General features: G+C 46.1%; 1 protein-coding gene across 2 annotated transcripts in view; it reads right to left on the reverse strand.

The window, feature by feature from the left end:
• The window catches only part of Maml2 (mastermind like transcriptional coactivator 2), a 318,636-nt gene that overhangs the window by 92,455 nt on the left and 203,277 nt on the right, over positions 1-22,904 (reverse strand). The window lies entirely within an intron of this gene.

Consider the following 22,904-nt stretch of genomic DNA (forward strand, 5'->3'; position numbering starts at 1 on the left):
TAAGGAGTTAGTCACAGTACCTAAACAGACATTTTCTTCTGGAATAAAGAAAAATGTCTCATGTACACACACATAAAATGCTAAGGTAGCTACACAGTCCAAGTGTCATACATGGTGACCAAGTTGGGAAACACCAACAAGGTTAAAGAATGAGAAAATTTCTAGCTTCTTTTTATATTCCTTCCCAGGTTCAACCTTACCCTCTTTGGCCTCCACTAAGTTAGAACAGCCCCCAGGTCCAAGGAGATCTCTGACTTCCATAATACCATCACTTTGTAATTGGGCCTGTGATGGGCTAGATGTCAGAAAACGTTGCTGCCTGAATTCAGCCTTTTGCCACATCCAGGGTTCCCAGATCCTTGCTCCTCACTTAAGATCTAGGACGACTGGATAGTTACTATCCTCAATCCCCTCATGCTGGAGGGACAATGCTATGTGGGCATGCCCTTACTAAATGAGACACTCAACGTGCACGTTTTCCTGGAGACCTTTTTGGAGAGCTTTTTCTTCTGGTTCTGTCTTAGTTAATGATCTACAGCTGTAAAGGGACCCCATGACCACAGCAACTCTTATAAAAGAAAACATTCATTTGGGGGCTTGCTCATAGTTTCAAAGCGTTAGTCCATTATCATCATGATGGGAAGCTGATGGGCATGGTAGTGGAGAGGTAGCTAAGAGTTTTGCATCCTGATCTGAAGGCAGCCAGCAGAGAGAGAGAGACAGAGACAGAGACAGAGACAGAGAGAGACAGAGAGAGAGGGAGAGAGAGAGAGCCTGGTATGGGCTTTTGAAACCTTAGAGATTACTCCCAGTAACACACCTCCTCCAACAAGGCTACACCTCCTAATCCTTCCCAAATGTTTCCATTAATCAGGGACCAAGCATTACAACATTTCAGCCTATGTGAGGTTGCCTTATTCAGACCAAGACACTCATTAAATCTTGTAACAAAACCAAGTTGAAAACAGTACTGTGTATGTGTTATGGGAAAAGGTGCTGGGACCAGGCTGAGCCAAGCTTACATTGCAATGCTGTGAGCTGGCCGCTCCCCAGGCTTGCCTGAGCCTCTGTTTCCCAAGCTGAAAGTCTCGCAGGAAAGGACTAGATAACTCACATGAAATTTGGCAGTGTTCGCAGTAGTAAATGCATAACTATAGTTCATAAGAAGAGTCCATGGCTTTCTGTTTTGCACATGTTCTGTGCACGTTTTGTGCATCTCCACAGCAACATGTCTGTGCCGCTCACAATGCCAAAGCACTGCCTTCACTAACCCAGTGAACAGACTGAACTTTTCAAATCTCACATCCACGGAGCAGGTTTGAACAACCGTGTAGCCATGCCAATAAATGTTTCAAAGGCATAAAGTGTTGATCATTGGTTCCCTGAACCAATAGCTGCTTAATCTCTAAAGCCAGAGCTTTTCCCACCAGTGTGGCTTCCATGGCTCTGCCCACAGACCTAAATTATTTAATATCTTCTCAGGATAAAGGTTGAAACGCTTTTCAGAAAGTTTTATTCCTTCTCTCCCTTCCCTTCCTTTTGAATATCTCTGAATCAAGCAAAGGCAATTCATTGCACTGTATATACTTTATATTCCAGGGATTTAAAGCATGATAACTTTATTGCCCCACATCTGCCTAACAGCTCGTTAGATATACATTAGGTATGCGGTTTATAGATAAGGAAACAAGGCTCATAGGGATAACACTTTTCCAGGTCACACAGCTATTAAGTGTAGGTCTGTTTGGGCCCAAAGCCAACCATTTCCATCCTGTTACACTTCAGTCAGTCAGTCTAGGACCAAGATTCACCTAGCAGGAAGATGGCTAGTGGCAGTGAGCACAGGGCAGCCTTTGACCTCAGGTAAAGCGTGGTAGAATTGGGAACATTCGGGACGCAGTGCAGGACTGGATGTGAGCTGTATTTCTTGCCATTTTGCTCATCTAATCCTGTTTCAGCCACCTCTGTCCGTTGCCTGGCTTGTCCACACACAGGTGGCTTGTGGCTGTGAGGGAGATGAGAGGGAGTAAGTGTGACCCTATCACAATGGCTGACTCTATTAGGAAAGCAACCTGACCTTGTGGGAAGTGGACTCAGAGCCACTAGGCTGGCTGCACAGTGATTTAATGAACCTGGGAGCGAGCTGTAGAGTCACAGAAGACAGAAGCAGAGTGGAGAGGAGCTCTGCCTTGCTCTGCAGTCTTTACAGTGACTTCCCGACTGCTCAAGTTGGTGTCGATGAGACTTCGGTTACTAACCAGGCAATCTAACCCTGTCCCTCCAGGTGTCCATCCAGTTATGAACAGAATTCAGTCAACGGGGGCTTTCCCAGCTTCTCTGCTCTCCGTCTTCTTTGCTCCCAGAAAAATGGCAGCCAACCTGTCACCAGCAGAGACTCAAGGTGTCCGCTGTCTGTTCTAGGGTAGGGAAGAGGCAGGAGCAGACTCAGCCATATGGCTTGTGATTTATTTCAGCAGGAGCTGCATATGAAGGGCCCTCCCCCCATAAAGAACAATGGAATCCATTCTTTTCTAAGTTTGCGTTTTCACCTTTGATTTATTTTCCACTGCTTTGAAAAAGCAAAAACCAGAAACCAGAAAAAAACTCGTTCTGCCAGATTCTCCAGCCACTCCTCACCAGGCCTGCACTCACCATGGGATGCAGCCCATCCCCATCCCGTACTTTCTCTGTGAGCCGCCAGGATTGCAGAAGCAGGCCCAGAAAGAGCAACTTTTGATATACTGGTCCTGGAAATAACAACACGACCAGTCATTTATTCAGGGCCTTAGCACCAGATCGTGAGCCTAGCAAGAGCTTCATCTAGGTAAATAAATCTTAGAGCTCCTACTCTTCAAAACAACACCCTTTGTCTGCTCTTCCAGCACTGTAGGCTTTGCCTCTTCTCTAGACAAGAAAGGGGAGTTTGAAGACCCAGTAACATTGTGACTAGGTCACGCATGCAGTCTGTAGTGAAGCCAGGAGTTCAAGCAAGTGCTTCCATGGCGGACTCAGAGATAAATCCCACCTATGTCTGGATACTGAGGGGGTCAGACACCTAAAGCTGATTCTCACGTTGACTCACATTGCCAGCTTAGCCTAGAGATTTCACTTCTGTGCTCTACAAAAAGAGTATCTTAGGGGTCATTTCCTGCCCAAGCCTAGAGAACAGTAAACACCAGGGAGCGGAGATAGAAGGTAGCCACTAACCATAGCTGAGGATACCTAAAGATGGGGATGGAAAGCGAGATGTGTGGTTCCATGGAGACAGAGACGCCATTAAAGCCCCATTGAGGGTTAGGGACGCCGTTCATGGTGGAGGGAGCATGCAGCATGCATAAAATGCTAGGTTCAGTTCTACACACACACACACACACACACACACACACACACACGCATGCACAGACTCACACTTATACTCACACACACTCATACACACGCACTCATACACACATACACTCACACATACACTCACACACACATACACACACACTCACGCATACACACACACATACACACTCACACATACACATACACACATATATACACACACATACACATACATACACACATTCACACACTTATACTCACACACACTCATACACATGCACTCATACACACACTCACACACACTCACACACACTCACACATACACTCACACATACACTCACACACACATACACACACACTCACACATAATATATTCACACACACACACTCACCCACATACATACTCACCCACACTCACTCACGCATACACACACACATACACACTCACACATACACATACACATACACACAAATACACACACATACACATACATATACATACACACACATACACACACATACACATACATACACACACACACACACACACACACACACACACATACACACACACACACTCCAAACCCTATGAGGCCTGACACTACTGACAGAGTTTTGTGGAGAGATTGTGTTGGAAATAGGCTGTATCCCATCTTCTAGAAGTTTCCAATCATAGCCACCTGACCAAGATCCATCAAATACACAGATGTAGTAGACATGGATTGAACTATTGGGATGCTAGAATGTAAATGGCGCTCAAAGCTCACATCTTTAAACTTCTTCTATTACTGGAGTAATCTTTTCTCCAGGCACATGGGTTTGAATTATGGTATAGAGCCTCTAAAAGGTTCCAGCCAAAGACAGATGAGAACAGACGGACATCATCATTAAAACCTTAGTGTGAAAGAGTGTCTCAGAAAACACAATGTTAATTTGCCAAAGGGAGAATTAGAACCTAAGGAAATGTGAGTTGGAAGTGGGTAACAACCAGTAGTGAGGGTGTGGTTTAAACTGAGAAGGGTGGAGGTCAGAATAGAGAAGCTGAGGTAAGCTTCACGTATCTTGGGTGACATGGGACAGAAGGGAAGCAGAGACAACAGCAGGTTCTAGAACACAGTTTATTATATTGACAAGGTGGAGGGAGGATTTCCAAGATGCACCTGCAACTGAGGGCTGATAGTTTCAGTACAAAGGGTCACTATAGCCTTAATGTCCACTAAAATGTGCTAATTCACTTGAATATGGAAGAACATGGTAAGCTTTTAAGCTGTATGAATGTTCTTGTATACTATTGTCGTTAGCATTCTTTGTAAACTTGAAAGAATCTCAAGTCACCCAAGAGGAGCCTCTGGGTATCAAGTTACCCAAGAGGAGCCTCTGGCCATATCTACTTAAGAGGTTATTTAGATTAGGTTCACGGAAGCAGGAGACATACCCTGAATGCGGGCAGCACCTTTTCACAGATTAAGGTTCTAGACTGAATAAAAAGGAGAAAGCAAAGGGATCTCGAGTGTTGTCTTTCTCTGCTTCGTGACCAGGAATACAGGCTAACCTGCTGGTTGCTAAGTGATGTCATTTCTGCCTCGCCGCGACTGACTGAACCCTGGAACTCTGAGCCAAAATAATGCCATTTTTTCCTTAAACTGCTTTTGTCATAGCAGCAGCACAAATAACTAATACATATACAGTATTCATTTATTTATCCTTATGCAAACCTATTGCAAAGTAAAATTTTAAGTATTTTTTTTTCAGGAAAGTGTTCTTAAAAGCAAGAAAAACAAAGAAGCACGAAAGGCTCTCATTAGATAAAAGTAGCATAAAAATGAATGCCTGACTTCCCCACCTCTTTTTCCCCTTTTCCCTTCCTGGTATTGTTAATGGTTGAACAGGGCCTCGTACATGCTGAGCCAGGGCTCCACAACTGATGGCCAACTTAGTCCTGAAGGCTTTTTAGACTACTATTCCATTGAAGAGTGTCACTGAATCTTTTCAGCATATAAGAAATTGTGGATCCTGGCATTACACTTACATAGGAACAGCCTGATGTGGCAGTGCACATCTGCAATGCCAACACTCCGGAGGCTGAGGCAGAGAGGGTGTGAGGTAGCCATACCTGCCTACACAATGAGACTCCCTTCTGAACCAGAAGCTAGCAAGGCCGTGAGGCATGGGCCAGCACAGGCTAGCTTGGCCTCAGCACTCGGCCTCTGGATTGTTGACACGCTGTGGTCGCCTTTTGGCCTTCACTGTGTCTCTCATAGACACTGTTCTGGGCACAGTGTGTGTGCCCAGGCATCCAAGAAGAAAGAGCAGCAGGATGAAGATGCCCACCATGCCCAGGGCATCGGTAAGGACAGACTACAGGGAGAGAATGGTGCCGTCATTGGTTAGAGGTTGATGGAGAAATCTCCGTGTGTCAGTCTTGAAGCTTCATTATAAGAGAGAGAAGAGACAAGAGGCCACTCCACCAGTAAGTGGATTTATTAACTATACAGAGATAGTGCTAAGCCACACGCTGTCATTCAAGGCTTAAAGGAGATACTGCGAAGGGCACTTTGAATTTTTCACAAGAAATCCAACATTGCTATGCTGGTGTGTGAAATGCCATACTGAGTGCACCCTCTGGCTGGTCATCTGAAGGGCTTCTTTGGGGTGTGGCCTTCTACACAAGTCTAGTCTGGTTTACATTCCACACTGGAATCCTGACTGTCTTCTGTTAGGATCCAGTGGACTGTGGCTCTTCAGCCCTCCCCCTTCCTCAGTCCTCTCTGAACATCCCCTTACCTTTTGAGACATATGGTCTCTGCTAGGGTAGGCGCAAGCCTGCTTAGGCTAGATAAGTCTACAAGCAGTGACCCGTCATCCTTGGGGCTGCAAAGGTGGTACCAAGAGCACTTATGAGGGACTGGGCACATCAGTAAACAGCTCTGTTTTAAACAGCTGCACTTCACTCTTCCAAAGGCCTTGAAACATAAACTTCCTGGAGGGATTTGAAAGCACCATGATTGCACAATCCTTTGGTTTCTGTTTCTTCCCCTGCCCCCATCCTTTCCCACAAACTAAATGTAGTCTTTGTCTCCTGTGCTGCCTTAGAAACGACGACGGATGCACCTCACAAAGGTAACAATTCATTCCGTAGGCCACAGTCCCCCCAAGTGGATTCCTGTCCCTCTTAACCAGGCATGCATGCAAGATCAAAATCTGTAACTGCCTGGAAGGGTGTGTGTGTGTGTGTGTGTGTGTGTGTGTGTGTGTGTGTGTGTACACATGCTTGCACATTTACCAGGGTCCCAGAATGTGAGCTTTCCTTACTGCCCATTAGAGATGTAGTTGTTGATAGAAATTAGGGATGATCTAGAAAGAGACTGGACCAAAGAATCACATGTGACTTCCCTTTGGGATCTTGGAACAATACATTTGAGTTCATCACAACTCTTCAGGGGGAGAGTGATTCCTCTCCGGTTTACATTTCCTCTTGCAAGTGTCATTTCCAAGTTTATCATCAGCAAAATCCTTTACTGAAGGAGAGAAGAAACTGGAGATTTGGGTCCTTTTCCAAAGATATTATAAAGCTCCCTTTCTTTTTTAGCCCTATAGAGCTATGGACTTTTGTGACTTACTTAATGTTGCTGGACTGACGATGTCCATCCTGACTAAGTTCTCTAAGCATGCGCCTTGGATCCAACGCTTCACTGCATACATACCAGCCATGATGCTTGCTGTGGCTGAATTGCTTTCTAAAGCAGCCATGTGTTTGTCTCAGGCCCAGGACACTGGCCCTTTTACGCACTAAACATCAATTAGCAAGGAGTCTGTAGCTATGGGGAGCTTCCCCATGCCCAGCCCCCATCCCACCTAGCTTCCACACCAGTGTAAAGCCTTAACTGAAGCCAAGAGGAAGATGATGTCATCAAAATGAGGCAAAACCGACGGGGGCGGGGGGGCGGGGGCGCGGTTGGGGGAGCACGGTGATGGGCTGGAGGTAGTCATACACTTCTGTGCTGATCCCAAACTGTCACAAAAGGCAGAAGCTCATCGTGACTGACTCCATGCCAGGAGGAATGGGCGGGGGCAACAAGGCACACTTTCTGTGTGGAGCTTAGACACAAACTTTCACTCCTTTAAGAAAAATTGTAGGGAGTGAGTTGGTTGAAGGCTTTGCTGTTGGTAGACCAGCTGGGGAAAATATACCAGATATGTCTGGAAATTTTGTTCATAACTTTGGTTCTTAAGACTCAAGCTCTAAGAGACTTTATCGCTTCAACAAAACTCGAAACATAACCATTCTTTACAAAACCCGAAATAAAAACGAGATTATTTATTATTAAGACAGGATTTCAGTATATATATATGTGTGTGTGTGTGTGTGTGTGTATGTGTGTATGTATATATGCAGATATTTATACATATAGGTATCTGTATGTTAAAATATCATGAGACATACTATTTTGTATGCTAACTTTAAGATTTATTTGAAGATATTCAAAGTAGATATCTTTCCCACGTAGTCAACTACTACATTAAATATTATCATTCCAGATCCAGTCCATGATAATGATGCCCTCATCCCAGCTTGTTCTCATAATCCCTGCAAGGACTTGCAGGAGCCTTTCAGAGATGGACCCGCTGCGTCGAACACAAAGAAGAACACAATATTCTATAAAGGCTAGAAGGAAAAAAGAATAACTGTTTTGTGCAAGAAATACTTTATCGGTGACTCACTTTTTGCCCAAAATATATGGAAGTGAATCCAAAGTAAATGCTCTAACATGCTGGCCCTACTCCTAAACTCTAAACGTCCTTCTCAGCAGAGTGCACAGCGCATTAAATGTCACTAATCGTGGCGCTGTTCTCCCCCACTTTGCTTGCAGGGTCCAGCTCCAAAGGCTTCTCTGGAAGGATAGCTCACGGCATCCTGCTTTCCCTCGTAGTTTTTGGCTCTGCTATGATGATTTTAGCACTTTCTGCCTTGTATTGTTCTTGGCAACTGGTTTGAGTATGTGAGTTTTTTTTTTTTTTTTTACTTCAGTATGATTTCAAAAGTCAGTGGGAGACAAGCTTCTCATGGCTACACTAACCCATCCCAGCTCTAGCCCAGGGAAGCATTCACCGACTAATTGGTGATTAGTGTTATTGGGCATCCAATTGGTCTGGGCGCTTGGCAGCACACCGGGCACCAGTGCTTCCCTGCCTAGGCTCATGAATGAAGCCTGTCTTTGTGAGCATCACTGGCTGATGACCTTTCCTGCCCAGGTGTAGAGCTGTTACCGCCTATGGCACAGCCGAAAGGTTTTGGAGAAGAGGAGAAAGCACAGATGCTTCAAGAAGTTGCTGCTGTTTTCTGCACTGGTGGGAATTAGACTTGTTCCAAAGTGGTGGTCAGCATCTGCAAACGTATGGGACAGAGAGAAAGAACCAGGATTGTCTGTTCATTGTCTGCTGCCCAAATATGGCTATTGATGCCTTCCGTGTTTTCAAAACACAATGTCAAAGTCTCAGCTTCACACCAGCCTTCTACTCTTAGTGGCTTAGGGACGTCAGTAGGTCTTAAAAGTCCTTCCTTTCCCAGTATCTGGCTCTAAGTCACACCCCTCCTTTCCAGTTTTCTCTGCTTTCAGAGCATTCTGAGGATCTGACCTTCTACCTCACGTCCTCTTGACTCCTGTTGTCCATGTAGTAACGAAAGGCATGTCCTCTTCAGATCAACATACAGCCTTTGCCTTCTTCCCTTTCCTTCCCCCCTTCTCTCCCGCAGCCCACCTTCCTCTGTGGTTCCCTTCTTCCCTGCTCCTGTCCTCTCTCCATCTCTTTCTTTTTAATGCTAGGAGCAGAAACAATCATTTTACTTTCAATGCATCCATCCCCTTCCCTTCCGCGTGTCCTTCCTCCCAGGACCCCCTCTCTTGCCACAGCTAGCCCTTCTTTTTCCTTCATCTCTGAGGATGGACCCAGAAGAGGTCTTTCTCATGACTGCCCCATCTAAGGGTGCCATTCTTGTCTGTCTACAATTCCTTGCCAGTTTCCTTTACAATATTTATAATTCAAAATAACTTTGTTTCAAAAGTCCATGCCAGGCTCTCTCTCTCTCTCTCTCTCTCTCTCTCTCTCTCTCTCTCTCTCTCTCTCTCTCTCTCTCTCTCCCTCTCTCTCATCAGGATGTAGCTCTTAGCTACTTCTCTGTCACCACATCTAACTGCCACCATGCTCCCTGATATGGTGTAGTGATAGATTAAGCTCCTGCAACTGTAAGCAAGCACCCTTCAAATGCTTTCTTTTATAAGAGTTTCCTTTATCATAGTATCTCTCCACAGTGACCAAGGCAGCTGGTCTCCTGTCTGTGTCTCCTAGGACAGTCATCCTTAGTGACACACAGGAAGAGACAGAGAAAGCATGGTTCATCTGCAGGATGTAGGAGAACGGAACTGACCCAGAGGGCAAGGCAGGAAGAGAGAGCAGACAGGCAGCAAAGTCTCCAGCTTCCCAATACTGGCTTGGCTTCCAACACTTAGGGGGATTCAGTGATATCCCTACAATTTACCTTTCCACACTTGGTCACGGACACACTTTATATCTTTTCTTCACCGGAACCTTTTTAAGACAGCGCCTGTTGCTTGCAACAAACTACTCCCAATTAAAACAAAGATTAAAAACAAGCTAACAACTGCATTCAAATTAAAAATTTTAAAGAATAAATGAAAATGAAAGCTAAGCAGACACATTCATTTTGGTGTCCTTTTCAACTTTCCAAGTTGTCCCAGCTCTTCCGCAGCCTTTCTGGAAGAGGAACACTCCAGCTCAAGAGTGAGAGCTCTTCGCCACAGCAGAGACAGAGCAGGCTTCCTGTTGTCTCCACAAGTTGGCATGGCTATCCACGGGAGGTCCCAAGATTACATCGCTACCATTCTCCCTTCAGGGCAAAGGAATGATGTGGAAATGAACCTTCTATGGGAGTCATGTTTGGACACCTGGCGGCTGCAATGTGCAAGCTGGTTTGGGCGCAATCACCTGGATTCAAGAGCAAGAGGGGCCCTTTAGGACCCAGCAGGGTCAGGCTCCTCCTCAACTGCATCACATGAGAATGGGAGGCAGTGTTTAGAAGGCAGCTTGGCACAGTCCCTGAAAGCTCCCAACAGCACCTTTGATGTTTCTTGGCCTTGATGCTGTCACCCATTTGAAACTTTGGGAGAAATGTTTTCCTTATAGCAACTGTATCCAAGTTCAGTGTAGAGTGTTGCTGTGTTTTCTCCGCTCTGAACATCAGTGTAAGGAACTGTGAAGCAGGGACAGACGCTCTGAGGAAGACCTCAGCTCTGCAGCCTATGTTTCTTTTCTCTTCAAAGACACGTCTGAGTGGGAATCACCTAATTGGTTCCGTGAAACAGGAAGAAGTTTATAAAGGTATTTTGTTATTATTGAAACAAACAAACAAACAAAAGCCCTCCAAATCAGTACTTTAGGCAAGTTAGGCCTTTTAGACCAGAAAATGAGTCCTAGGAGTAAATAGAAAAGCCCCCTTGTTTTCCAAAAGATGCAAACTTTTTCTGGGAAAGCTCCACTACCTGTCATGTGTTCATGGGAAGTATTTCTCAATCATTTAAATGGCATTAAATGAGAGATACCAAATCTCCATACTGCCTGCAGTAGAGGTGGTTTTTGAAATGTTGTCTCATGGTAATACAAATACCCTAGCTTTGATGTAACCTGCTCAGTTTGGTAATTACAGGATGGGAGTTGATTTCTGTACTTGACAGTGTCTAATTCTTCATGTGTGGCCAGCTTCTTTGAAGAGGAAAGAAAAAAAAATTAAAACCACCTATACTGAAAAATAAATCTTTTTAATGAACAAAAGTGAAACAAATTTTCTGTGTCAAAGCAGTCAGCTGGGGGCATGAGGACTGTGTGTGTGTGTGTGTGTGTGTGTGTGTTTCGGCGGGAGCTGTGTCTCGGGAGCTGTGTCTCGGGAGCTACCGGGGTTCTTGAACCAGCCTCCATGTAAGGACACAGTACAGTGCCTCTCCATGTACTGTTCTGAGGACCAACATGGTTGAATCGAAATCCCTCAGCCTCCATTCTGCATCGCATTCGATGTGTCTTGCTTCGTCTGCTTAACATATCCGGGGCATAGCTTCAACTTGAAAACCTTAGGATCCTCAAAAGTCCCCTCACTGATTATTGTATTTGACTTTTAGACATGAGCAGGAGGTACCCCCTCCACCACCACCACCACCACCACCACCACCACCACCACTACACAAACACACCAGCTGCCACCTTATGAACTAGGGCTACTGGGACTTAGGCTCCCACCCCCAAACCACACAGTTCTCCATTGTACCACTTTGTAATTAACAATGTATCCACTGGCTGCATTTCTGGAGAACAAAATGCTAGGTCCATGCACTGCCATGGTGCATCCTTCCTTCAGCAGACCAGAGCCCTGATCCCTGATTGCCATGCTTGGTTTGATAGCATCCAACCCCAGCTCACAGCTCGCTCCTGGGCTGAGGACATGCCCAGTGGAGAAGGGAGCTTGCACAAGCATGAAGACCTGAGTTTAAATCCCCAGCACCCATTTAAAAAGCCAGGTGCATCTGTGCACATTTGTGTACATCTGTAAACCCTGTGCTGTAAGAGGCTGAGGTCAAAATCATGAAGAGAGAGAGAGAGAGAGAGAGAGAGAGAGAGAGAGAGAGAGAGAGAGAGAGAGAGAGAGAGAGAGAGAGAGATCTCGAGTGGAGAGCAGCCGCAGAGCAGGACGTGGGCACGCACATCTGACACATGGAATGCACGCACAACTCTCTCCCTCCTAGAGCAGGTATGGGATCACCATTCTGTTTGCAGCCAGTGTTCGACTTTCCTTGTGCTTTTAATGACCTTGTAGTTATACTTGCTAGTGGGTCTTTTTCAGTCCCCTAGCAAGGATTAAAAGTATCATTTTGTGTCTTCTAATGCCTCTGGAGGCAATTTATTGTTCTGACTCAGAGCTCAAGCTAAGGAAGGTATCAGGAACTAGATTCAAGTCTTTATTATACTTTCTACAACATTGACACCAGAGAGGCAACACTGTGGTATTTGCTTAATCCCTCTCTTCCTCAGTTTACCTTATTCATAACAAGGATAAAAATTTCAACTCAGTAGATGTACTGACATTCAATGTGGCAATGTGTATAAAATTTACAATTCAGACTGTGGCAAATAATAGAATATTAATAAATGTAAGTGTGATACTGTGATACAATAAAAATACATCTAGTCCCCGTTAAACTCTAGGAAGAGGAGAGGGCTGCAGGCTTGTATGTGCACAAATGGCTAGTTATTTGATAAGTTAAATATTCATAATGAAGTGTTCATAAAAACCAGACTGCCAGGATTTAGAGAGTTTTCAGACAGCTAATACTGTGGTGATCCCTAGAGGTTGTCATGCCCAGGGAATCAGGACTTTCCCTCCCTTTCTCTCTGAGGATGCCTGTCCTGCTTGCGTTACCCTCCATAACAGCTTCCATAAGAGGTTGGTATATATGTTTGTTGGGATCGAATGGGCTACTGGACTCGAGCAACCTAAATGAACTCTAGTTCAGAATCAGGTCATCTCAAAACCTAGGACACAATTCAGTCTTGTGACTAGCATCTGAACTGGGAGGTGGTCTGTGGGTCTGAGCCTTAGCCTGTGGTGACTGGTACCAGCTTCAAGTGGAGATTTGGTTGGTACCATAGTTATGCCCTAAGGATTCTTGGCTTGGAAGCTTGGTATATAATGCTCTAGTGCTAAGAGATAATGGGACATTGACGACATAACAGGTAGGGCTTGATCTGTAATAATTAGGCCAATGGGGCTTTTGCCTGCAGAAGATACAAATATAGTTCTCCTGTGTAATCTTAGGAGGGGTTAGTGATAAAAAGAGAAAGTCTGGCTTTTCCTGCTGGCCAAGTTCCACTTTACCTTGGACTTTCAGTCTCCAAAAGTGAGCTGGATAAACTTCATTTCTTACGTTACCCAGCCTTGAGTGTTTTATTATAGCAATGAAAAATAGAAAAATACAGTTGGTATATGTGGAAAAACCCTCACACATCTGGCGTCCAAAGTATTCTTGGACCAGATTGGGGCAAACACTTCAGTCTGTCCTAACTTCACCATTCAGCTGTTTTCTGAATGTAGCCTTTGGGTGCCTTTCAGAGTTCTGAGGACAATGCAGAGGGAAGGAGAATGGTACTCCACAGAAGCACATCTAGCTGTCTCACTGAATCAGGGCTCCCACATCCATAGCACACCCTACTGTGACATCTCACAGTTCTCTACCTCGGTCTTCTCATCTTTAAAATGCCCAGATGTGGCTCAGTGATAGGAAGGTGGCCTAGCATGTCGAGGTCCCAGGGTCAGTGCCCAGGGTCTCCAATCATAGTTGTCATAAACTTAATGCAAAATTAAATTCTTAAATAGCCTTTAACACATAGAAATCTCCCAGTAACACCAGCTACTATGATTATAAGTTCCTTTTGGCAACTTTGAGAAATATATACATTTTATAGATGACAAAATATGATCCTAATAAAAGTTTCAGCAGGCGTTGGGGAGACAGTTCAGTCAGCAAAGAGCTCACTCTGGGAGCCCGAGGACCAAATTTAATCCTCAGCATGTATGTGACAAAGCTGGGCATGGTGGTACTACCTACTAATGCCGGCACTGGCACTGTTGAGCGGAGCAGCCTGGTCTAATTAGCGAACTCTGGACCAATGAGACCCTGGAGCTGCGCCTGAGGCTTTGCACGTTAGGTTTTCCTTTGGCCTCCACCTGCACAAGCACACATATGCATCTCTACCATGCACTGTGACCTACACACTGGAGTGAGCACACAGACACACACAGAGAGGGGGGAGGGAGGGAAGGAGGGAGGGAGGGAGAGAGAGAGAGAGAGAGAGAGAGAGAGAGAGAGAGAGAGAGAGAGAATCAGTTAAGCCTAAATCCAGATTCTGGATTAGTGCCTGGATAGAAGTTGGACTCATTCACTGAGGAAAGGAATTCAGGGAGAGGATTGCGTTTCACAACTCCAGTGGTGGGTGGCAGCCAGGCAAGATGGGCTCAAGTTCGGGCATGTTGAGTATGGGATGTTTGTGGGGTGTGGGAGTAGCTGTACCCCTTTGCTGGCTAAATGCTCAGGGTGGTTAGTCAGGAGAGAGGCCTGGGTCCTCGATGCACTGAGTAGGCTCACCGAAGGCCTGGCCGCTGCCGAGATGACAGATAGGAGAAGAGCAAAGGGATGGGGTGAACCCAGGACAGTTGAGACTTAAGGAGTGATGGGGGCTGAGTGAGGTAGAGCAGATGAACAGCTGAAGGCATCGAGGGGGAAGTGAGCAGCCTCTTCCAGTAGTGCACTATCACCTGAGGCGGGGCGAGTCCTGTTTGATAGTGATTAGGGCCTAAGCTGGCCAGAAGGAGAGAACACAGCAGCTGGAGGAACTCACAGGGAAGGCTGCTGCCTGGCCATTCCTTTTCAAAATGTCCCCATCTGGTTTGCATACTCCTTGGCATTTTGGAGATTGAATAGTTAAACCGTTCAAGTCGATGATCTCATTATTCTGCCTAACTCTCTCCCTTGATCTTGTGCTCCCTCCCCTTCACCCCTGCTTACCTCCTCTTCTCTAGCAAAGTGAGTGATGTGAGACACTGTTTAAGCCCTTCTTCAGACTCTAAGTGGAAGGCAAAGAACTTGCCTGGATCTGGAGTAGATTGGTGGGATGCCACCATTAGCAATAGGGACTTGAACACCCATTTGAAGTGGAAGAAACAGGCAAGAGGCCAAGCTATGAGGGACAGGAGTTATGAGACACCAATAGTTATGGGCCCTGGGCTCAGACATTGTTTTTGGTAAGGCTTTATTCCTAAATAAGTAAAGGTATATAGCCAAATACTGTTTAGGGGACAAAACCTAGCTCAGGGGAGCCTTACAGAGAAGTGGATGCCATGGATAACTTCAGTGACAATCCCTACAGCACATAGCTCTTTCAGAATCCAAAGGATGAGAGAGACCTGTTTCAAATAGTGTTGTACTTGATCATAAAAACCAAAGATATTATAAAGCACCAGTATTGGGCCTAATCATTTGTTAAATTAAGGTCACGCATGGGAATTGCTTTTGACCTGACAGTTTTATGCTGCTGGATCAGAAAGACAGTGGGGCTTCATCTGTGGATACTTATCAAAATGCAAACCTATCATTTTCTCCATCAAAGACAACATAGTCAGAACTCAAATATATATATACACACACAGTCAGATGGAGGAACAATTTGACAACCCTTGATCCATCCTTGCATCAATTCAGATCACTTTCCATTATCTGAATTCACCCAGCTAGCACGTATCAATTCAGCTCTTCCTTTTTATATTTTTAAACTTTCAATGTCATTTAGTAATGTTATTCCCCCCACGAGAGCAAGTGCTACAGGTGCCATTTTCCTCACTACCTTTGGCAATAGAAAGAGAAGTGTTTTCTTTTTTTCTTCAAATGACCTTTATCCATTCCTCGCAAATTCATAGCTTTATGACAGCGCCAATCCGGTCCCAGGCAGATGCGATCTCTCTTTGTATGTGTGTGAACACTTCTCATTCCCAGTGTCTGGCTTCTTTTAACTGTGCTCTGATCTCTCTCATCACAGTTTGGGATTCACCTGAATCTTCCAGCTGAGGCGGCTGAAAAAGCCGACATTGAGTCACAGAGACTGAACTTTGCGGAGGAAGTGGCAGTTTTCATAGGCATGCACTTGAAAAGAGCTTGGATGTGAGGTTTTGTTTTGTTTCTGAAAGCAAGATGCTGCATGCATATAACCTCTGTGTGCTTGAGAACAACACTGCCTCATACACTGGCCATCTCCTCAATAATTAAAGAAAAGGCTTTGAAAAGGAATAGATGTGTTTGATTTTTCACAGGAAAACATTATTCTTGCATTTCAGAGACCCCCGGCTCTCTGCCCAGTAGCTGAGGCATGGAAATTGTTCATACAAATCTTTCAGGAGGCTGTGGAGAGACTTCAGCTTTCCAGCCCCATTTTTCTCTAAGGGAGAAAAATCTAATTTCTTACAGTTTTTCTTATGTGGCCATCACAAGGTTAGGTTTTTCTTTTTCTTTTTTCTTAAAAAGTTTCTATAGCAACAACAGCCCATCACAGAGTTCTATGACTTGAGCATTTATCAATGCGGCTCATGAAACCAACAGGTCTCTCTGCCACAAGGACACTGAGGGAGGCTGAGGCAGGAAGGAAGACAAGCCTGCTTGCTGTTCCACGGAAGGAATTCACTTCACAGTCAAAGGCAGCAGGAGCCACAAAGGAGGCCGCTTGCTAACTGGCTTGCCGGCCGGCTCCTACCCAGCTCAGACGCAGGTTCAGGACCACCTTCCTAGGGATGGTCAAGTCATCCATCACCTACACACATCCCCAGGCAATCTGACCCAGGCAAGTCCTCAACTGAGGTTTTCCTCTCAGATGACTCTAAGTTGACATTTTAAACTAACCAGCACAGAAGCCATACAGTCTTGAGGCTTACTCTAACCTAAAAGGATCAGTAAAGAGGAAACAGGGCCCTGGTGTTTGTAGATGTGGGCCTGATGATGATCAGACTTCTGCTTAGAACTCAGGTGCAGGGAGCACTATGTGGACTGGAGTCTGCCGTCTTCAGGAAGTGGCCTTGAACTCTGGCCTTTGGCCCTGGAGTCTGTCTACTGTTCTGCTTTGCTTGAAGCAGCAGGACTTCAAGCCTCTCTTACCATTGCATCTCCAATCAGGAAGCAGAGAGATAGAGAGAGAGAGAGGGAGAGAAAGAGAGAGAGAGAGGGGGGAGGGAGGGAGGGGAGGAGAGAGGGGAGGGAGGGGGAGGAGAGAGGGGAAGGGGAGGGGGAAGAGAGAGGGGGAGGGGAGGAGGAAGAGAGGGGAGGGGGAGGGGGAAGGGGAGAGGGAGAGGGAGGGGGAGGGAAGAGGGAGAGGGGGAGGGGGAGGGGGAGGGGGACGGACAGACAGACACATGCACAATTACATCTGCCAGCATTTCTGGCCCAGGAAGATGGATCTTCCCATGCCGGTTGATGCGGTTGAGCCCTCGAGCATGCTCATCGGTCCATCTGACTGTCAAATTGACCCTGAACACTAACTGTTCCGGATAGTGAATGCGGTACAATGTGATGCCCTAGAACCTAAGGAGGAGGTGGAAACCTCCGTTGTCTGCCTTCTCCTACTTCCTAAGCAGCAGGGAGCTTCTGACCTCCGCTTTGCTGCCCTGCCCCCTCAAGTGTGCGGCGCTGGCACCTTCCTCTGTAATCTTAGCAGACTGAGAGGATGACCTGCTATGCATTCCCAAAGCTGGTCTGACTCATCGATTTTGGTAACGTAAGGAGCATCCTGGGCCTAAACGGAAAGCGTTCTTTGACCAAAAACTAAGAAAGCCAAGGGCAAAGTGTCAGAACCAGTGGGGCGGCTGCTGCGGAAAAGGCTGTCGTGTTCCTCCGTGGGTCTGTCAGCTGAGGGAAAGCGCTATGCTCTGAACCGTGCGCCCATTCCATGTCCGAGTCATGGAAAATCAGGCAGCAGTGCACAAAAATGCAGACTATGTTTGTGCTCTTCTTTTGTGAATAGTCTGGGTCTGGCTTGTCTTTCTGCAGTGCAAACGAAAGCGTGGGGTTTCTTGAAAATGAATGGGGCGTGAGGGTGGGGGAGGGGAGGAGACTGCGACTGGCAGCGGAGTATAACGGAAAGTTCCTTAAAAGAAAAAGAGAAGCCATAAGCGTCTTCACCTTCCTTCCTGACAAACCGGGGCGCTCATGCGTGATCACACTGTGTAGAGCAAAAACTCACAGGACAAGGATTCCACCACCCGCATGACTTTAATTTAGATCACTCGTTACTTCAAGTCGTACTTTCAAACAATTTCCTTGAATACCTAAGCATATAGCAAGACATATCAGCTTATTAACTATGAGACTCTCATTCTCTCAGGTAAAAACCCCAATTCTGATGAAACTCTCACCCTTCACTTGAACACTCATTCCAGCCTCCCTTTTCCAGCTTTCCTGTCATGGCTTTGCTGCAGGGCCTGAGCCACTTGGGTCCACGGGACAGCTCTGGTGCTGTTCCTCATGTGTGCTCTAATGCAGTCCCTCCTCTTGTCTGAGTAAAAAGAATGTGCTTGTCCACGAGTTCGTACTTGAACTAGTTCCCAAAGAATGAAAACCAGTGGGATTAATCCAGAGTGCTTGGCTCCTAAGGCGTGTAGGCGCCTCAGCATTAGGGTGGCCCTCTGATGGCCCTGTAGCGTACGAAATTTATAAACTTTGGGAGGTCTTAAAAAAAACACTAAAAGCCCACGAGGGCATCTCTGCGAGTAAGCACACAACCCTTCACCCATTCCAGGGTGTGGTTGGAAACACATCCTGGGAAGATTACACGTAAAGAAGAATTGATTATGGGCTGAAGAGATGGCTAGGTGGTCAAGAGCTCTGATTACTTTTGCAGAGGATCTGGGTTCAACTCCCAGTACTGACACACTTCTCTGGCTTCCACAGGTACTAGGCAAACACAGGACACACACACACACACACACACACACACACACACACACATAGGCAACACTCTAAGGAATAAAATAAACATTCACAAATCATGGGGTTTTTTTTTTTTGTTGTTGTTGTTTTTTTTTTTTTTTGGATTTAGTTTTTTTGAGACAGGGTTTCTCTGTGTAGTCCTGGCTGTCCTGGAACTCACTCTATAGACCAGGCTGGCCTCGAACTCAGAAATCTGCCTGCCTCTGCCTCCCAGAGTGCTGGGATTACAGGCGTGCGCCACCACCGCCTGGCTCATGTTTTCTTTCTTTTCTTTTTGGGTTTTGGCTTTGAGTTTTGTGGCAGGTTCTCTCTATGTAGTCCTGGTTGTCCTGGATCTTCCTTATAGACCAGGCTAGCTCTGGAGCTTGCTGGGCAGACCAGCCTGGCCTCGTACTGCGTTAACAGACCTAAGAAGCTGACAGACCATTTCAAGAGTTGCAGTGTTTGAAAAACTAAATGAAATAGAGACAATATTCTGATAGCAGATCTCTCTTTCTCTGTTCAGACTTTGCTATGGGGCAAATGGTTTTCCAGACAAAGGCTATTGGCCAGTCTTGGTGAGGCTTAGGTTTGTAACTTCTGTCACCTGGAGCCATCTTTCAGTCTCATCTTTTCTCTCTCTCCTTCTCTCCCCACCCACACCTGACACTCACACTAACCCAGAAGCCTTTGCTCTCAGTGCCCTGACCCCCTTTGCTCATTACCTGCCCCTCATAGGTCCTTACGCTCTGGCCGATTTCTACTGTTGCCTGTGTTGATGGAAAAGTCCTAAGTATCTTTAAATATTTAGTCCTTCAAACTTTGGTCTCATACATATAATACACTTTGAGCATATTCTCTTATCTTCTAGCCCCCTCCCTCAAGGCTCCCTCTCTCTTCCCCACAATGTCCTTGCTATCACTATGCCCTTTCTGTGTGTTTAGTGTGACCCACTGCGTTTCCCTAGGACTGCCTGCATAAGCGTGGGTGGTAGGATTATTCAGCTGGGGGAGGGCATCTTACCAGTGGCTCCGCCACTAAAGAATATAATCTCTGTCTCTACAGCAAGCACCAACTGCCTATATCTCCTCAGGGACGAGTGTGAACTTATGGGGAAAGCCCCCAAATATTCTTAGAAATCAAGAAGTAACAGCTAGAGTTTCACTAATCAGAAAGACTCCTGCAATGAAAGGGAATTGAGAATCCTGGAGTTTTGAGTGTCTCTTCTTGTCTTTACTGGTGTTGTTGAGGAGCAGCTAAGTGGCAGATATGGGGGTCCCATTCAGTGTCCTTATCAGGAGACACAGGGTTAGACTCATCCCCCGGCTGGCACAACAAGGCTGGAGCACACCAGGACAACACAGAGCCAGGGAGTCTGATCTTAAAATGGCAAAGTAGCAAATGGGAGTGGGGGTGGGGCAGGCAGGGGAGGTGGTCCAAGAGCCACAGCTGTCAGGATACCAAGTGCACCAGAGGCAGATGTGCACAGCATTATGGGAAACCTCTGGCCTTCTGTGACGTTCTGACTGGGGATCTAGAGGCAAGAGCGGTCCCACAGGCTCACAGGTAGGTCAAAGCTAAGCATTCTACTCAGGGGGTGATAACGTAGAGGTGGGGACATTTGCTTAACCACACGCATCCTCCAAACAAGCATGGATCAAAAATGAAATGAACTAGATGGACAATGCCTGGGTCACATGTTACTTTGATAAAATCTGGCCAGCACAGGCATGCTACAGACACTAGCATCTATGTGTTAGACTCTATCCTATAGAGAAAAGATTTGTTTTCAAAAACTGCAAGGCATAGTCATCGAATAAGACAGGATGACAATGGGTTACTATAAAAATGCCTAGAAGTGATTAATTCTTGAGGAAAACGCACAGTGCACTAAGGGGCACGGATGCTAAGTTTAGTGGGTGGCCAGGAGAGCCCTCTCAGAGGCTGGAGTAGGAGGACAGTGACAGCCTGCGGGAAGGGCAGCAAGGTCTCAGGGCCTGGGGAGACGGAACGGATTACTTGCTTTTCTCGCTGGAGGCTGACAGTGCTTTTTGTCTCTCTGTGTACTGCTGTAAGAGTGAGTGAGGACATCTGCCTATGGTCTACATGCTTTTCATTTCTGGTCAGATTCTCACTGCATGAGCATATCTCTTTTGACTGGGTAGATTTCCAAAAGGCACTCAAGATAGAGCATATGCCGCCCTGTGGGGATGAGAAGCCAGAGGCGGCAGGCACTGCTGTTGAAGAGCCACACTGCAAAACACAGTTCTTCTTCATTTAGCCTCCTCTGCGCTGAAGCAGGACCCTGCCAGCAGCCTGTAGCACGGTGTACCTTTGCTGTGTTCCATGCTGCCCTAACAACATAACAAGTAGGAGGTCCTGGCTTGTGTGTGTAATTTGGAGACAGGTTTTGTGCTCAGCTGCTAAGCCTTCTGGTGTTCAGCCATGGGCACATACAGTGCTGAACGCTCAGAATCTGTAGGATTGGGAGGAAGAAGGTGGGAATAAAACAGGTTTCCTAATTGCTTTCACCCAACAACTGACTCCTTTGGTTTGAATGCATTCTGCTTGGAGGGGTGGGGTACTGATCCCTAGGTATGGCAAAGAGAAAGAGGGTTTCGATTTTCAGCATATCAATATAGTCACTCAACAATGGCTGTATCAAGGGTCTACTAAATACAACATACTGTGGTATTATGTAGGAGAAAGACAGAAATAAACAATCAAACAAGAACTAACGAATTGTTTTTAAAGAACAAAGGTGAAGCTGACAGCAAGCAATTTGAGTAATAACAATGTATGGTGAACTGAACTGAACGGATTATAGAGGTTTCTGAATGGATTGCATTAGACCCAGAGGGCAAGGCCTGAACTTGTGTAGATGGGGTCACACACAGACAATTTAGGATAAGCTTAAAGTAAGACCAAATGTGAGAGCAGGCCATTCCAAAAGGGAAGAGAAGACTCCCACTGTCTTTCAAATTTCCTACCAATCAAGACTTCTTCTACACTACCCCCACTATGGCAAGAAATAATGTTGATGGCTACGAACTGCCATTCTACATAATTCAACAAACAAGTATGAAATCTACATTTCTGTGATACAGTCTGTGTAAGCAGAGTTGAGTGACAGAGGATCCTCAAATGCAGGAGAAGATGAACAACCACCCTGGAATGACAGACAAGGCTTAGACTAGCAAGGGTTGCGGGAGAGCACACTGCACTATGTGCTTCTGGAGGGTCAAGGCTGACTTCTGTAGTTTAAGATCCGGGAGCCTAGCACACTGCCTCGTGCGTGGAATAACTCCTTAAGAAAGGTCTGTTGTACTGAGGAAGGCACAAAGGCAAGAAAGAAAGTGATGCAGAGGGTGGGCTCACAGTGAGCAAGAAAGGGGCGATGTCTACCACGGTCTGGAATGATGGTGTCAGGGTGATGCAGTCAAAAGTCCGTCGTCTCAAGCGCTCCCATATGAACTGTCCGATATACTCTGTCATTTTCCCAGATGGTCAGGCAGAACCAAGGAGTAGATTTTCTCTTTTGCCCCTCCAGGTAGAACATTGTGTCCTCTCTTCTCCAATAGTTTCTCCACATCCAAAGGTCCCAGAACTCTTCATCACTCTAATTACTTTTTAAAAAGATCAATTTTAAGTTATGTGTACTCGTGTTTGTCTCTGTGGAGGCATGTGCCCATGAACACAGGTCACTGAGGAAGCCTGAGGAGGACATCAGATCCTCTGGACGTGGAGCTGCAGGAAGCTTGAGTTGCCTGCAGTGGTTGCTGGGGACTGAACTAGGGCCCTCTCCAAGAGCGCAATATGCTTCCAACCTCGACTCACCTTCCAGCCCCGCTACTGGCTCTTACACCTTAACACACCACTTTCATGCTTGTTAGCATGTGGATTCTACACTGTCCTATGCTGTGGGTACTTCATAGGCCGGGTGTGGTGAATAAGATTCCTTAACTGGAGGTGGAGCTTACATATAGCTCCTTAAGGTCAGTGGTTTTCCTG

This window comes from Apodemus sylvaticus, chromosome 7, assembly GCF_947179515.1.
Source record: "Apodemus sylvaticus chromosome 7, mApoSyl1.1, whole genome shotgun sequence".
NCBI lineage: Eukaryota > Metazoa > Chordata > Mammalia > Rodentia > Muridae > Apodemus > Apodemus sylvaticus.